At 41.8% G+C, this 17,497-nt stretch overlaps 1 pseudogene; it reads right to left on the bottom strand.

The window, feature by feature from the left end:
- Positions 1-8,108: 8,108 nt before the first annotated feature.
- LOC144889334 (neutral amino acid transporter A pseudogene) lies at positions 8,109-8,666 on the bottom strand (annotated as a pseudogene).
- Between the last annotated feature and the right edge of the window lie 8,831 nt (positions 8,667-17,497).

Raw genomic sequence — 17,497 nt, 5'->3', positions numbered from 1 at the left:
GTTTATAAAATTGAATTCGAATTGGGACATTGCATTTTGTACGACCTGGTATTGTCGGTAGAAATTCACCAAACTTGGTAGTTATGATCACCACATGGCAATAAGGTGTAAGAGCAGTATCATTTTTGGCCCCGTCACCTGGGTCGGGGTCAAAATGTCAAATACCAAAAAAAATGCAATTGCAAGGACATTGATAAATAAAGATCCAGCTCTTGAGATACACCAAGGTTCTCCAACACAAGGCATTAGGTCATCTAATCTCGATTCTCGAAGAGATTAACTTATAAAATGGGTCGTGATGTCCGGATGTCTGTCCGTCCGGCAACTTTTTCCTACTTTTGCTACTCCTCCATTTGGCATACGTGATCAATTTGGCATATTTTGGCATACGTGGGGGGGGGGGGGGGGGGGAAGGGGGGAGGGGAGGGGGGGAAGGGGTGGAGGGGGGAGGGGGGAAGGAGGGAGGGGGGAGGGGGGAGGGGGGAAGGGGGGAGGGGGGAAGGAGGGAGGGGAGAGGGAAGAGGGGGGGATGGGGAGGGTGAGGGATGGGAGGGTGAGGGATGGGAGGGGGGAGGGGGTGGGAGGGGGGAGGGGATGGGAGGGGAGAGGGGGGAGGGGGGAGGGGGGACCCGGCAGAAGTACCCGGCATTGCTGGGCGGGGGAGGGGAGGGGAACGGGAGAAGAGGGGGGGGAGGGGAGAAGGGTGGGGGAGGGGAGGGGGAAAATGGAGGGGGAGGGGAGAAGGGGAGGGGGAAGGGAGGGGGAGGGGGAGGGGGAAGGGAGGGGGAGGGGGAGGGGGAAGGGGGAGTGGAGGGGGAGGGGGAGGGGGGAGGGGGAAGGGAAGGGGGAGGGGGAAGGGAAGGGGGAGGGGGGAGGGAAGGGGGAGGGGGAAGGGAAGGGGGAGGGGGGAGGGGGAGGGGGAAAAGGGAGGGGGAGGGGGAAAAGGGAGGGGGAAAAGGGAGGGGGAGGGGGAAAATCGAGGGAGAGGGGAGAAGGGGAGGCCTTGCAATTGCATTTTTGCTCTGGTTATGCAATTAACATTGGATCTATGAAATATTTCAGAATTTTTTGGATTTGACCACCGGTTCATGCCTCAAAACAAATTTAAGACCAATCATCACACCATTTTCAACATTAACTTGTAATTCCATTTCTTTGAAAAGCAAACAAGAAGCATCAATTTATTGAATCTTCTCTTTCAATGTATAAATTATCTACACTATTAGAATTAATCGGTGCCTTTTCAACACGGGTTTGTACAATACGAGTAACTTGCTCCGAACTTCCCCAAAGGGGACAATCACTACCTCCTCAGTACACATTATGTACAACTTACCTCTAACAGGTCCCTGGTTACAGATGTAAATCTATGCTACTCGACACATGGTCCATGCCATCTTAACACATCCCGGCTATGGATCTGCCCCACCATTGGCCCCTCCCCCAACCTTTGCACGCAACAATATTTCCAAATTGGATGCTTAACTCACTTTGCTCGACGACAGAAACTCCAATCTCAGGACATGGGTTACAGTCCGGCCCAATGCCTCATGGGTCACCGACCACAAACGATACCAGCAACCGCTGTTGATGCCTTCCTTGCCTCAGCATGGACCAAATATAGCAGCCAGCCAGAGTCACCAATCACATCTATCTATAATTCCAGCAATCTCTGTGTGTCTGTGTGTCTGTGTGTCTGTGTGTCTGTGTGTCTGTGACCGCTGTTTCTCGACAACCACGGGTCCGATATACTTGAAACTTGCCAGGTATATTGCTGGGGACCCGAGGATGTGCCTTTTCAAGGTTTTAAATTAATCGGAGAAGTACTTACCGAGCTATGTCCAAAAAACGCTTCAACCAATCAGAGAGCAGCGAGCTATCACGTGTGCCGAACGTGGCGATCAGACTCTGCCTCGGACGGCACATTTGACAGCGTATTCATTTATTTCACGTTGGAAAACTATGTTGCCGTTAAACTATGTTTTAAAACGAATTCAAACTGCGATTAAATTAAAACGATTCATCGTAACTGCGATTTGCGAACTTCCGGACAGTGAAGACTTCACTTCCGGCAGCCAATCACAGAACGCTTTGTTGCGTAGGCGTGGCCGATGTGAGACGAGCGGAGCTGAGCGCGTTACGAGCTGACCGCCATTACGGTACGTAATTCGATTTCTTATGCGCATTATTTCTCCCAATTCAGTCAGAGCGAAGGGCGGAAGCGAAGAGCGTTGTTTTTTTTGTTTACGGGCGTACGGGCGGGGTAGAGCGTACGGGTAGCGTTTTTTTTTTTTTTTGGCAAGGAACGGGCACCCACGTACGGGCAATGCCCTAGTCTATCTATAATGCCAGTAATCTCTGTGTGTGTGTATGCGACCGCTGTTTCTCGACAACTACCGGTCCGATATACTTGAAACTTGCCAGGTATATTGCTGGGGACCTGAGGATGTGCCTTTTCAAGGTTTCATATTAATCGGACAAGTAGTGACCGAGCTATGTCCAAAAAACGATTCAACCAATCAGAGAGCAGCGAGCTATCACGTGTGCCGAACGTGGCGAACACACTCTGCCTCGGACGGCACATTTGAGAGCGTATTCATTTATTTCACGTTGGCAAACTATGTTGGCGTTAAACTATGTTTTAAAACTAATTAAAACTACTTTGCGATTCATCGTAACTGCGATTCGTAACTGCCGTTCGCTTTGGCTTTGCGAATGGACCAAACCATTTCATGTAAATAGAGGGGGGGGATTGTCACCGGACTCGCAAGCCGTTCGCTTTGGCTTTGCGAATGAACCAAACCATTTCATGTAAATAGAGGGGGGGGATATAATTTTAGATATATATATAGTACGGGCATGCCCTAGTTACTACAACCACACTACTAATCCGATTCCTTTAGTATGGGGTCAGTCCCTGCACATCCAACCAGCCAGTCATTAAGGAGTGGAAGCCAACTACTGTTGCACGCCCAATTTCAGATTTGTCGTATGAAGTCCCCTGATAGACATATGTATCATTGGAACAGACGGCATCTCTGGTAATCAAAGGAGGCGATTGATGACCGATGCAGGTTATGCACAGTCTGTGGTTTGTCAGGCCCCTGCAGATGGTGGTGTGATTAATGGTCTGACGAGCATTCAGACACCCCATCATGGGCCTCAACCTTCCGGGGGATAGGGGGGCTCAGTGATGAATAATGGACACGCTACAAAGATGTTCTGGCAGACCTGTATGCACGCCGGCCAGGTTGGATGATTTTGTCTGTGACCCCATGAGATACATGACAACTGTTCGACATTAGTCCTTCAGTGTATTTATTTATCAAATTATTGTTGGTGCACAGACATGGTTCGTATCATTTGTCGTGGTAAGCTAGCAGACAGGTGTAATTTAGAGACTCATGTTGACTATTGTCCTGTGTCAACCACTTGTGATCTTAAATGAAAGGAAATGTTACAGTAGTTTGCCACAACCACCAGAGGGTGCCAGTGGATCATGGTACGTGTGTGGGTGTGCTGAGCATGGCATGCTGGGAACAGCGAGTTGTTCGGTGCCTTCACGTCGTACGCTTGAGTGCCAGCGATACATTTCATTGCCATCCGAAGGTGTCACCTGTTATTCCTACACCTTCAGCCTCAGCGTGAAACAGAAGCTCTTTACCACTCCACAGGAACATAATTTCCCATTCTGAACAGACTCAAGATGGTTCAAATGTCAAAGTTCTGCACATAGAGGCACGTGTACTGTGTGGAAACTGGTGAAGACGCTCTGGTGAAGACGATCTTCCCACGTAGTATCGAGCACGTCGGGGACATTCTATCAAATATCCCCAAAACAACAAAGTTCATGCTCATATCTTATTTCCTCCAACAATCCCTATCCACAATTATGCATCCATTCTACTCCCCGAGATACTCCATAGCTCTTACAGGAATATATACAGAAGCAGAGGATGGCTGATCCTGTAGATTCTTCCGTTCTTTGCGAAAGTGATACTTTTGATGGGGGGCAAGCGAGTGGAAGCTGATCCGCCTGCATTTCCATTGACGATCTAAAAGAGTTAGAGGCCTTCACTGTTGGGGCCCCAACTACATGTTGTGGAAGATCGTTTCAATCAGCGATGATCTTTTGACTGTACAATCTTTTTCTGAAGTTTAGTCTGCTTTGAAATATATATATATATATATATATATATATATATATATATATATATATATATATATCTATAATTCCAGTAATCTCTGTGTGTATGTTTGTATGTTTGTATGTTTGTATGTTTGTATGTACTAGGGCATGCCCGTACTATATATATGCCCGTACTATATATCTATCTAAAATTATATCCCCCCCCTCTATTTACATGAAATGGTTTGGTTCATTCGCAACGCCAAAGCGAACGGCGAACGGCTTGCGAGTACAGTGACAACCCCCCCCCTCTATTTACATGAATGGTTTGGTCCATTCGCAACGACCACAGAACCCCCCCCTCTATTTACATGCAATGGTTTGGTCCAAAGCGAACGGCTTCCGGAGTTTGGTAAAGCAATCGCCATCGCGTGCACAAACGCGTGGTTGCCCGTTCCTTGCCCAAAAAAAAAAAAAACGCTACCCGTACGCTCTACCCCGCCCGTACGCCCGTAAACAAAAAATACAACGCTCTTCGCTTCCGCCCTTCGCTCTGACTGAATTGGGAGAAATAATGCGCATAAGAAATCGAATTACGTACCGTAATGGCGGTCAGCTCGTAACGCGCTCAGCTCCGCTCGTCTCACATCGGCCACGCCTACGCAACAAAGCGTTCTGTGATTGGCTGCCGGAAAGCGTGCTGCCGGACAGTCTTCACTGTCCGGAAGTTCGCAAATCGCAGTTAGGATGAATCGTTTTAATTTAATCGCAGTTTGAATTCGTTTTAAAACATAGTTTAACGGCAACATAGTTTTCCAACGTGAAATAAATGAATACGCTGTCAAATGTGCCGTCCGAGGCAGAGTCTGATCGCCACGTTCGGCACACGTGATAGCTCGCTGCTCTCTGATTGGTTGAATCGTTGTTTGGACATAGCTCGGTAGGTACTTGTCCGATTAATTTCAAACCTTGAAAAGGCACATCCTCGGGTCCCCAGCAATATACCTGGCAAGTTTCAAGTATATCGGACCCGTGGTTGTCGAGAAACAGCGGTCACAGACAAACACACAGACAGACACACAGAGATTACTGGCATTATAGATAGATGTATGTATGTATGTATGTATGTTTGTCTGTGACCGCTGTTTCTCGACAACTACCGGTCCGATATACTTGAAACTTGCCAGGTATATTGCTGGGGACCCGAGGATGTGCCTTTTCAAGGTTTCATATTAATCGGAGAAGTAGTTACCGAGCTATGTCCAAAAAACGATTCAACCAATCAGAGAGCAGCGAGCTATCACGTGTGCCGAACGTGGCGAACAGACTCTGCCTCGGACGGCACATTTGAGAGCGTATTCATTTATTTCACGTTGGAAAACTATGTTGCCGTTAAACTATGTTTTAAAACTAATTAAAACTAATTTGCGATTCATCGTAACTGCGATTTGCGACCTTCCGGACAGTGAAGACTTCACTTCCGGCAGCCAATCACAGAACGCTTTGTTGCGTAGGCGTGGCCGATGTGAGAGCGAGCCGAGCCGAGCACGTGCGCCATTACGGTTCGTAATTCGATTTCTTCCGGAGAAAATAATAATTTCTCGATTTCTTATGCGCATTATTTCTCCCAATTCAGTCAGAGCGAAGGGCGGAAGCGAAGAGCGTTGTTTTTTTTGTTTACGGGTGTACGGGCGGGGTAGAGCGTACGGGTAGCGTTTTTTTTTTTTTTTTGGCAAGGAACGGGCACCCACGTACGGGCATGCCCTAGTATATATAAATTTATACATATATATATATATATATATATATATATTTATACACACACACACACACACACACACACACACACACACACACACACACACACACACACACACACACACACACACACACACACACACGGGTTGGAACAGTTTTTGACAGTACAGCAGCATGAACATGCCGAAGTCTGGGCCTCGTGTCAGGGATGCGTATATCATCTTTATTTATGAGACATCCTACAGACGTAAATGAACACTCGTTTTACTCTGCGCACTTTGCACATCACATTCAGTGAATTTCACCTCCCTACGCCGTGTATTTATTGTAATTAATAAAAAAAAACGCTTCCATACACCGACCTAGAGGCTCAGTTTGCAAGCCACTGTCTACAATTCCAGTGTAAGAGAAATTGACTCTTCTTTTGGGTCTTCGGAGTCTTTGGGGTCTTTTGGTTCATTTGGGACTTTTGGGTGTTCAAGCTCTTTTGCATCCTTGGGATCTTTTGTGTCCTCTGGGTCGTCAGGGTCTTTTGGGTCATTGGAGTCTTTTGGGTCCTCTGGATCTTTGGGGTGCTTAGGTCTTTTTGGTCATCTGGGTCTTTGGGGTATTTTGGGTCTTTGTGGTCCACTGCACCCTCAGGGTCTTTAAGGGTCTTTTTGGCGTTTTGGATTGACATCCTACAAACGTAAATTAACACTTGTTTTACTCTGCACACTTTGCACGTCACGTTCAGCGAATTTCACTTCCCTATGCCGTGTATTCATTGTGATTTTAAAAAACCCGCTTCGTACACCGACCTCAAGGCTCGGTTTGCAAGCCACCGTATACAATTCCAATGTAAGAGACATAATTACTCTTCTTTTGTGTCTTCAGAATCTTAAGGGTATTTTGGGTCCTATGGTTAATTTGGGTCTTTTGGGTGCTCAAGCTGTTTTGCATCCTTGGGATATTCTGGTTAATTTGGGTCTTTTAGGTCATTTGAGTCCTTTGGGTCCTCTGCCTCTTTGGGGTCCTTGGGTCTTTTCAGTAACCTTGGTATTTTGGGTCTTTAGGTTTCACTGGTTCCTCAGGGTCTTTTTGGTTTGGCATTTTGACGGCCCGCTCACTCCTGGCTCCGCGCGCGGAGCGAACGGCCTTGGCGTGCAGCTCGCTCTTCCAGCCGTGCCCGTCCTCACGATCTCTGCACGGAAAACGGCAGTTCCCGGCCCGCAGTTCTGCCTCTCCTCGTCTTCATGTCTGCTCCCATCAACCAGTCTGTGTCAATCAAATCCCGGACCAATCACTACTCTTTGAGGCGTGGCCTCATGACCCTGCCTGTGCGCTCACCAAGTCGGTGTGATCAGCGATAGTGCTTGATGCCTGGTTTCTGGTTGGTTTTTAATTAGTACGGGTAATGGCCAATTTCTTACAAGGTGGTTGTAGTGCGGTGTCATAAGAAAAACAGGAAAATATTACAGAGGCAATTACATAAAGGGGATCAATTACCCATAATCCCTAGCTAATTAACAAACCCCACCCCTCTCATGGGGATGAAGATACAAGCTTACACAACATCCGGTCTACACAAATTTCCTACTTATGATACATCGAGGTTTCTCCTTCTTCACGACAGTCGGAGCACACTAAACTATACACACTACCTGGCTCTAAGGTAATCATCGGCTAACCCCTACAAACGTAACAATATTATAAAAGCCGTGTGTGTGTGTGTGTGTGTGTGTTTGTGTGTGTGTGTAATATAAAATTAAATATACATTTTCCTTATTGGGTGGAGGTAGGGGAGTGTTTTACGCACCTAAAAAATTGATTTCTTCAAAATGCCAACAGGGCAATGCCAGGCACTCCAGCTAATAAATGAATAACACCACAATTTCCTTTAACCATGGCATATGCTCGTTTTGACGAAAATACGGAAACCTACGTAGTTATTTATAGGTCGATTCCCCAAAAAAATATATTGAAAGGGGCCCGAGACATGGTATTGCCCCCGGGGCCCATTCTGGCTCTCGGCGGCCCAGCAAACATTGCATTCAGTGTCAGAAGAAAACTTCCATCCAAGTGTATAAAGGACCAGTTTAATATGTTATTTATTTATAAATATACACTTTTAAATCAAATATATTCTTAATTACTTTTTATGTCGAATAACTATATATTTTCCCCCTTCAGCGGACGTAATATATAGATCGAGATAGGACCAAAGAATGTCAATGGGTTCTCACCGCGCTAGATCCAGGAAGGAGTCCGTCACCTCTTTCGGCTCTATTACTTGATCATCGAAGAGGTCGTTGACGTTGTCTGCTCCGCCGAGTCCCGGCTTGATGACCAACGCGAGCACCATTCCGATGGACGAGGCCACGAGGGTCGTACCCAGAAAGTAGCCGATGGCCACGACCCCCAGACGGCCGAGAGCGCGGGTGTCCAGGCTCGCCGCGCCGCACACCAGGCTGCACACCACCAACGGGATGATCACCATCTTCAACATGCGGATGAGGAGCTCTCCCGGGAAGGCGAAATACAACTTGGAGGTGAGCGAGAGTTCCGTGGTGGAGCGAACGGACACCCCGAGAATGACTCCCAAGATCACGCCGCTCACGGTCAGTATCACCAGCAGGTTCTTCATCACGAAGCGCTTCACGGCTGCCAGTCTCCTCACGGGGTCTTCTTTTGGGTCGAGCTGGACCGCCGGATCACCCGGTGAGGCCCCGTTTGCCATCTTAGCATTCATATTTAAAAGCTAACGCACACAACCGCGAGTAGACCGAAATGACTGCTATTTTATTTATATTGTTGTGGCAAAGGAGAAGAACCCCGTCCTTGATCCATCTGTCCCCACCTACAAAATTCCTATCCCCGCCAATGGAACATCTGTCCCCGCCCACGACACTCATATCCCCGCCCACGAAACTCCTATCCCCGCCCACGAAACGCCCATTCCCTCGCTGTGAAGGTTCTGATGCAATAGTACGGAGAGATTTCGTATCCTGGGACAAAACTTTCGGTAGGTACAAAAAATACTGGTACGGTTCATTTTTTATTTTTGCGGTTCTTGGGATATCTATTTAATAAATATATTTCTTTGGAGTGAGAATAATTTATGGCCCTGCGCAATTCCACGGTGTCCTCCGCAAAGAGTAGGCGAACTATCGCCGGCACTCTGGCCAAATTCCTGTCTTAACCCACAGGGAACAACGTATCAGCGGCACAGGCACGCCACTTGCTGTCAATGATGCTACCTCACAGCCACGTGCTACCATTCCTCCACGGCGGAAGAAGAAGAAGAATCCGTACAATGACCTGATTGGACAAATGGTCTCCTTCGATGTTATTTCAAAAGCAGTGAGTGCATATAGTCAGGCAGCTTAGGACCGGATTTGAGATGGACAAGTACAGATACATTCAAAGTACACCGCCCCCATGCCAAATAATTAAATATCTTCCAGCGCGGCATTGCCAGGGCGCCTTCCTGGCAATACCGCAGTGCAGCTCATAGAGTGCGTTGGGAGGGAGAGGTGTACAATTAATTGATTGATTAATTGCATAATTAAAATCAATGAAAAATTATCATAAAATATTTTCTTAATCAATTGGCTAATTGCAGAACTGAACTTCAATAAGTGCTTCATCCGAAGATGTATCTTTTAGAAATTTAATTAAATAAGTCATTAATAAAAAATTAAATAATTAATTGATTAGTCAATAAATAATTAATCGATTAAATGATTAATCAATAAATCAAAAATATCCTTTATGGCCACATCACCTGGCCACTGTCATGTCCAAATATTAGCTTCCTAGCTCAAAAGGTGCCTGAGATATTGCCCAGATGAGAAAGAAAGTAAATAAATGATTAATAATGAAAATAAATAAATAATAATCATTAAAAAATTAAATTATTAATCAATTCGGTCATAGAACACAAACCACCACCATTTCATCAGAATCTAACTTAAAAAAAAAACTTTTTAGTCATTAATCGAATAATTAAATAATTCATTGATTAATTGATCAATTAATTAAAAAATCAAAAATAGCCTTTACAGCCAAATCACCTGGTCATTGGCATGTCCAAATATCAGCTTCCTAACTCAAAAGGTGCCTGAGTTAATAGTCAGAAGAGAAAGGAAATTTGAATAATTAAATAAGTACTTAATTAATCGCTAATAATTAAATAACTCCTCAATTAATTGATTTATCGAAAAAAAACAAAAAACGTTTTTGAAAAAGGACTTGCTCACTATTGTGCCGAAATTTCAGCTTCCTAGCTCAAAGGATGGCTGAGATATCGCCCGGACAAACAAGAAAGAAAGAAATAAAACAAACAAACAAACAAACAAGTAAAGATACATTCAAAGTACACCGCCCCCATGCCAAATAATTAAATATCCCACAGCACGGCATTGCTGGGGCACCTGTGGCGCCCGGCAATACCGCAGTGCAGCTCATAGAGGCTGCATTGGGAGGGAGAGGTGTACACTAATTGATTGATTAATTGCATAATTTAAATCAATGAAAGATTATCACGAAATATTTTCATAATCAATTGGCAAATTGCATAACTAAACCACTAGTGCTTCATCCGAAGATGTATCTGTTAGAAATTTAATTAAATGTCATTAATAAAAAAATAAATAATTAATTGATAAATAAATAAATAATTAATCAATAAATCAAAAATATCCTTTATGGCCACATCACCTGGTCACTGTCATGTCCAAATATTAGCTTCCGAGCTCAGGTGCCTGAGATATTGCCCAGATGAGAAAGAAAATAAATAAATGACAAGTACACATACATTCAAAGTGCACTGCCCCCATGCCAAATAATTAAATATCCCACAGCACGGCATTGCTGGGGCACCTGTGGCGCCCGGCAATACCGCAGTGCAGCTCATTGAGGCTGCATTGGGAGGGAGAGGTGTACACTAATTGATTGATTAATTGTATAATTAAAATCAATAAAAGATTATCACAAAATATTTTCATAATCAATTGGCTAATAGCATAACTAAACCACTAGTGCTTCATCCGAAGATGTATCTTTTAGAAATTTAATTAAATAAGTCATTTATAAAAATTTTAATAATTAATTGATTACTCAATAAATAATTAATCGATTAATCAATAAATAATTAATAGATGAAATGATTAATCAATAAATCAAAAATATCCTTGATAGCCACATCACTTGGGTCACTGTCATGTCCAAATATTAGCTTCCCAGCTCAAAAGGTGCCTGAGATATTGGCCAAATGAGAAAGAAAATAAATAAATGATTAATAATGAAAATAAATAAATAATAATCATTAAAAAATTAAATTATTAATCAATTCGGTCACAGAACACAGAAACCACCACTAGTCTAGTAGGAAGACTAGGTCCCCCTGCACCCCCCGGAGATATACTTCTAATCAGTGTTTCTAGATTGGAAAAAATGTGTAGAAAATGACTAGCTATGGCCCCAAGCTGAAAAAATGTCCCACATACCATTTTTATGCAAATTACTGCTGCCATTATCAAAAAAACGATTTTTGACATATCTCAGCCAATATTGCAGATAATTGAAAAATGAAGGTGTCTAGACCCATGTTTTGAAGGGCATAGATCATGATAGAACTATTCATAACATGATTACATGTGTCTATGGTATACTAGTATGCATATTAATGCTGTAATTACAAAATAATCAGTTTTACAAATGATAAGGATACGTTAATACTGCAGATAACTTAACATGGTACATAAGGGGTCTAAACCCAGGTATTTTCAAGGTTAAATGTCAACAAGATGCTCCTGAGTCTTGCATAGGGGCGGGACATTGGCAGTAACATTGGTACCACTCAACTTTTCTTCCCACCATTGACTTTGTATTGCGAGAGATTTTCACTTGCTTATTTAAAGGTTTCTCACCCAGCCCACGTAAAATCTACCAACTCCTGCTGTTAACTCCCAAACATATTTTTTTATGTTATCCAATCCTGAAGACATCCTACCTCCAGACCTTGTCCGCTTTCTCAGCGTGCTAATGACTGGCAAGGAGGGCATCGAGACAGAAAAGGTGAAGCGTCTGGTCTTCTCCATTGGACAAGATCTGTGCCGTGCAGTGTCAGATGGAAAATGGAAGTTACCAAAGCACATTCTCCTCTGTGTGACTGTAAGGCACCTGTTCCGAAGCAAACAGCTCACCACAATACTACACAGGCTTGGACACTCTGAGAGCTACGATTTCGCCTTGGAGTTGGAAACTGCTCTCGCCAAGGTCCTGGATGAAGTCTCAACTTATCGTACACCACAAATTGTGACAGGAGAGGGCAACCTTGTATTCCACTGTGAGTGGGACAACTTGAATAAAACCACTACCAGTGTGCACGGCAGCAACATTGTAAACAGTGCTGGAGGAATCATGGTGCAGGAGGTCAAGCCCGGGTTCGAGAGCAGCAAGGACCGAATGCTACCTACCATCAATAGGTCACAACAGCGTAGCCTGAAGGTCGACACACCAAAAACTCTCCCACCCTTGCACTTTACTCGCGTTGGCCCGAAGTTCCCTGAAGGCTCATCATTCACACCGCCAGCAGAGAATGACACAGTCTATGCCACTACGATGCAAGAGTACTACATCTGGCTCTTCATCAGATACATCGGAAGCTGTGGCCTGCAGCCTGTGCCTGGGCTAGGGGGTTTCACCTCTGCAACTGGTTCTCCCCCACCCAGCAAATCAACAGTCGACTACTGCACGCCTATCCACCAACCGATCACAGACAACGCAGTTGTTCGTGAGCTACTGAAGCGTTCCGAGGCAGCAACTGCTGAGGTGGGTCAGAGATGGGTCCTGAATACATTTGATCTGGGTGTCTGCATGAAAGCCCTTCCCATCATCTGGCGCTGGCCAAATGAATTTGCTAGTCATGTAGTAACGATTGGACCCTTCCACACATCCATGAACTACATCGGGATGCTCACTGGACACAAGATGCGTGGTTCTGGATATGCAGAGATTCTCTTTGAGGCACAACTAGTAACAAGTGGATCTCTCAAAGGTGTTCTCAGTGGAAAGGCCTACGCAAAGTCCCTCTTTTGCCTCAAAACAGTGTGTGAGGCAATGGAGAGGCTGTTGATGGAGAGATTCACTGAGGAGGAGAACATCATGATCTCTGACCCTGCTGTGCTTCTCAGAATGACCCAGTCTTGCAACCGAGAGCACCTCGATGAAGCCCTCAAAGACCCCTCAACTCTACTCCTCATCAAAAATTTGCATAAAATTTGCATAATTTTGCATAAAATTTGCAGCAGTAATTTGCATAAAAATGGTATGTGGGACATTTTTTCAGCTTGGGGCCATAGCTAGTCATTTTCTACACATTTTTTCCAATCTAGAAACACTGATTAGAAGTATATCTCCGGGGGGTGCAGGGGGACCTAGTCTTCCTACTAGACTACACCATTTCATCAGAATCTGTAACTGAAAAAAAAAAAATTTTTTAGTAATTAATCGAATAATTAAATAATTAATCGATTAATTGATTGATCAATAAATCAAAAATATCCTTGATAGCCACATCACTTGGTCACATGTCCAAATATTAGCTTCCGAGCTCAAAAGGTGCCTGAGATATTGGCCAAATGAGAAAGAAAATAAATAAATGATTAATAATGAAAATAAATAAATAATAATCATAAAAAAATTAAATTATTAATCAATTTGGTCAGAGAACACATAAACTACCACTATTTCATCAGAATCTGTAACTTAAAAAAAAAATTTTTTTGGCATTAATCGAATAATTAAATAACTAATCGATTAATTGATTAATTAATAAATCAAAAATAGCCTTTGCAGCCAAATCACCTGGTCATTGGCATGTCCAAATAACAGCTTCCTAACTCAAAAGGTGCCTGAGTTAATGGTCAGAAGAGAAAGGAAATTTGATTAATTAAATAAGTACTTAATTAATCGCTAATAATTAAATAACTCCTCAATTTATTGATTATTCAAAAAACAAAAAATACCGTTTTTGAGAAAGGACTTGCTCACTACTGTGCCGAAATTTCAGCTTCCTAGCTCAAAGGATGGCTGAGATATCGTCCGGACAAACAAACAAAAAAACAAGAAAACAAGTACACATACATACATTCAAAGTACACCGCCCCCATGCCAAATAATTAAATATCCTACAGAGCGGCATTGCCGGGGCGCCTCGGGCGCCCGGCAATACCGCAGTGCAGCTCATTGAGGCTGCATTGGGAGGGAGAGGTGTACACTAATTGATTGATTAATTGTATAATTAAAATCAATAAAAGATTATCACAAAATATTTTCATAATCAATTGGCTAATAGCATAACTAAACCACTAGTGCTTCATCCGAAGATGTATCTTTCAGAAATTTAATTAAATAAGTCATCAATAAAAAATTAAATAATTAATTGATTACTCAATAAATAATTAATCGATTAATCAATAAATAATTAATCGATTAAATGATTAATCAATAAATCAAAAATATCCTTGATAGCCACATCACTTGGTCACTCATGTCCAAATATTAGCTTCCCAGCTCAAAAGGTGCCTGAGATATTGGCCAAATGAGAAAGAAAATAAATAAATGATTAATAATGAAAATAAATAAATAATAATCATAAAAAAATTAAATTATTAATCAATTTGGTCAGAGAACACATAAACTACCACTATTTCATCAGAATCTGTAACTTAAAAAAAAAAAATTTTTTTGTCATTAATCAAATAATTAAATAATTAATCGATTAATTGATTAATTAATAAATCAAAAATATCCTTTGCAGCCAAATCACCTGGTCATTGGCATGTCCAAATATCAGCTTCCTAACTCAAAAGGTGCCTGAGTTAATGGTCAGAAGAGAAAGGAAATTTGATTAAATAAGTACTTAATTAATCGCCAATAATTAAATAACTCCTCAATTTATTGATTAATCAAAAATATATATATACCGTTTTTGACAAAGGACTTGCTCACTATTGTGCCGAAATTTCAGCTTCCTAGCTCAAAGGATGGCTGAGATATCGCCCGGACAAACAAACAAGAAAGAAAATAAATGACAAGTACACATACATTCAAAGTACACCGCCCCATGCCAAATAATTAAATATGCTGCAGCGCGGCATTGCCGGGGCGCCTCCGGCACCCGGCAATACCGCAGTGCAGCTCATTGAGGCTCCATTGGGAGGGAGAGGTGTACACTAATTGATTGATTAATTGTATAATTAAAATCAATAAAATATTATCACAAAATATTTTCATAATCAATTGGCCAATCGCATAACTAAACCACCAGTGCTTCATCCGAAGATGTATCTTTTAGAAATTTAATTAAATAAGTCATTTATAAAAAATTAAATAATTAATTGATTACTCTATAAATAATTAATCGATTAATCAATAAATAATTAATAGATGAAATGATTAATCAATAAATCAAAAATATCCTTGATTGCCACATCACTTGGTCACTCATTTCCAAATATTAGCTTCCCAGCTCAAAAGGTGCCTGAGATATTGGCCAAATGAGAAAGAAAATAAATAAATGATTAATAATGAAAATAAATAAATAATAATCATAAAAAAATTAAATTATTAATCAATTTGGTCAGAGAACACATAAACTACCACTATTTCATCAGAATCTGTAACTTATAAAAAAAAAATTTTTTTGTCATTAATCGAATAATTAAATAATTAATCGATTAATTGATGAATTAATAAATCAAAAATATCCTTTGCAGCCAAATCACCTGGTCATTGGCATGTCCAAATGTCAGCTTCCTAACTCAAAAGGTGCCTGAGTTAATGGTCAGAAGAGAAAGGAAATTTGATTAATTAAATAAGTACTTAATTAATCGCTAATAATTAAATAACTCCTCAATTTATTGAATAATCAAAAAAAAAAAAAACCTTTTTGACAAAGGACTTGCTCACTATTGTGCCGAAATTTCAGCTTCCTAGCTCAAAGGATGGCTGAGATATCGCCCGGACAAACAAACAAGAAAGAAAACAAGAAAGAAAGAAAACAAGTACACGTACATTCAAAGTACACCGCCCCATGCCAAATAATTAAATATGCTGCAGCGCGGCATTGACGGGGCGCCTCAGGCGCCCGGCAATACCGCAGTGCAGCTCATTGAGGCTGCATTGGGAGGGAGACGTGTGCACTAATTGATTGATTAATTGTATAATTAAAATCAATAAAAGATTATCACAAAATATTTTCATAATCAATTGGCTAATCGCATAACTAAACCACCAGTGCTTCATCCGAAGATGTATCTTTTAGAAATTTAATTAAATAAGTCATTTATAAAAAATTAAATAATTAATTGATTACTCAATAAATAATTAATCGATTAATCAATAAATAATTAATAGATGAAATGATTAATCAATAAATCAAAAATATCCTTGATAGCCACATCACTTGGTCACTCATGTCCAAATATTAGCTTCCCAGCTCAAAAGGTGCCTGAGATATTGGCCAAATGAGAAAGAAAATAAATAAATGATTAATAATGAAAATAAATAAATAATAATCATAAAAAAATTAAATTATTAATCAATTTGGTCAGAGAACACAAACTACCACTATTTCATCAGAATCTGTAACTTTAAAAAAAAAAAAATTTTGGTCATTAATCGAATAATTAAATAATTCATCGATTAATTGATTAATTAATAAATCAAAAATATCCTTTGCAGCCAAATCACCTGGTCATTGGCATGTCCAAATATCAGCTTCCTAACTCAAAAGGTGCCTGAGTTAATGGTCAGAAGAGAAAGGTAATTTGATTAATTAAATAAGTACTGAATTAATCGCCAATAATTAAATAACTCCTCAATTTATTGATTAATCAAAAAAAAAAATACCGTTTTTGAGAAAGGACTTGCTCACTCTTGTGCCGAAATTTCAGCTTCCTAGCTCAAAGGATGGCTGAGATATCGTCCGGACAAACAAACAAGAAAGAAAACAAGAAAGAAAGAAAACAAGAAACCAGAGTGAAAACTGAGTACTCTCTTTCAGCGTGCGTCACTGCCGAGCCCCCTTTGGTGCCCGGCAATGACGATTTGCAATGCCTGGAGATGGCATAGGAAAGGAGCGGTGTACAACAAGAAACCAGAGTGAAAACTGAGTACTCTCTTTCAGCGTGCGTCACTGCCGAGCCCCCTTTTGTGCCCGGCAATGACGATTTGCAATGCCTGGAGATGGCATAGGAAAGGAGCGGTGTACAACAAGAAAACAAGAAAGAAACCAGAGTGAAAACTGAGTACTCTCTTTCAGCGTGCGTCACTGCCGAGCCCCCTTTGGTGCCCGGCAATCACGATTTGCAATGCCTGGAGATGGCATAGGAAAGGAGCGGTGTACAACAAGTACACATACATTCAAAGTACACCGCCCCATGCCAAATAATTAAATATGCTGCAGCGCGGCATTGCCGGGGCGCCTCTGGCGCCCGGCAATACCGCAGTGCAGCTCATTGAGGCTGCATTGGGAGTGAGAGGTGTACACTAATTGATTGATTAATTGTATAATTAAAATAAATCTAAGATTATCACAAAATATTTTCATAATCAATTGGC

This window comes from Myxine glutinosa, unplaced genomic scaffold (assembly GCF_964187855.1).
Source record: "Myxine glutinosa unplaced genomic scaffold, kmMyxGlut1.1 SCAFFOLD_2854, whole genome shotgun sequence".
Taxonomy (NCBI): Eukaryota; Metazoa; Chordata; class Myxini; order Myxiniformes; family Myxinidae; genus Myxine; species Myxine glutinosa.
Note: the sequence above shows the minus strand (reverse complement) of the source record. Positions and strands in the feature narration are given on the sequence as shown.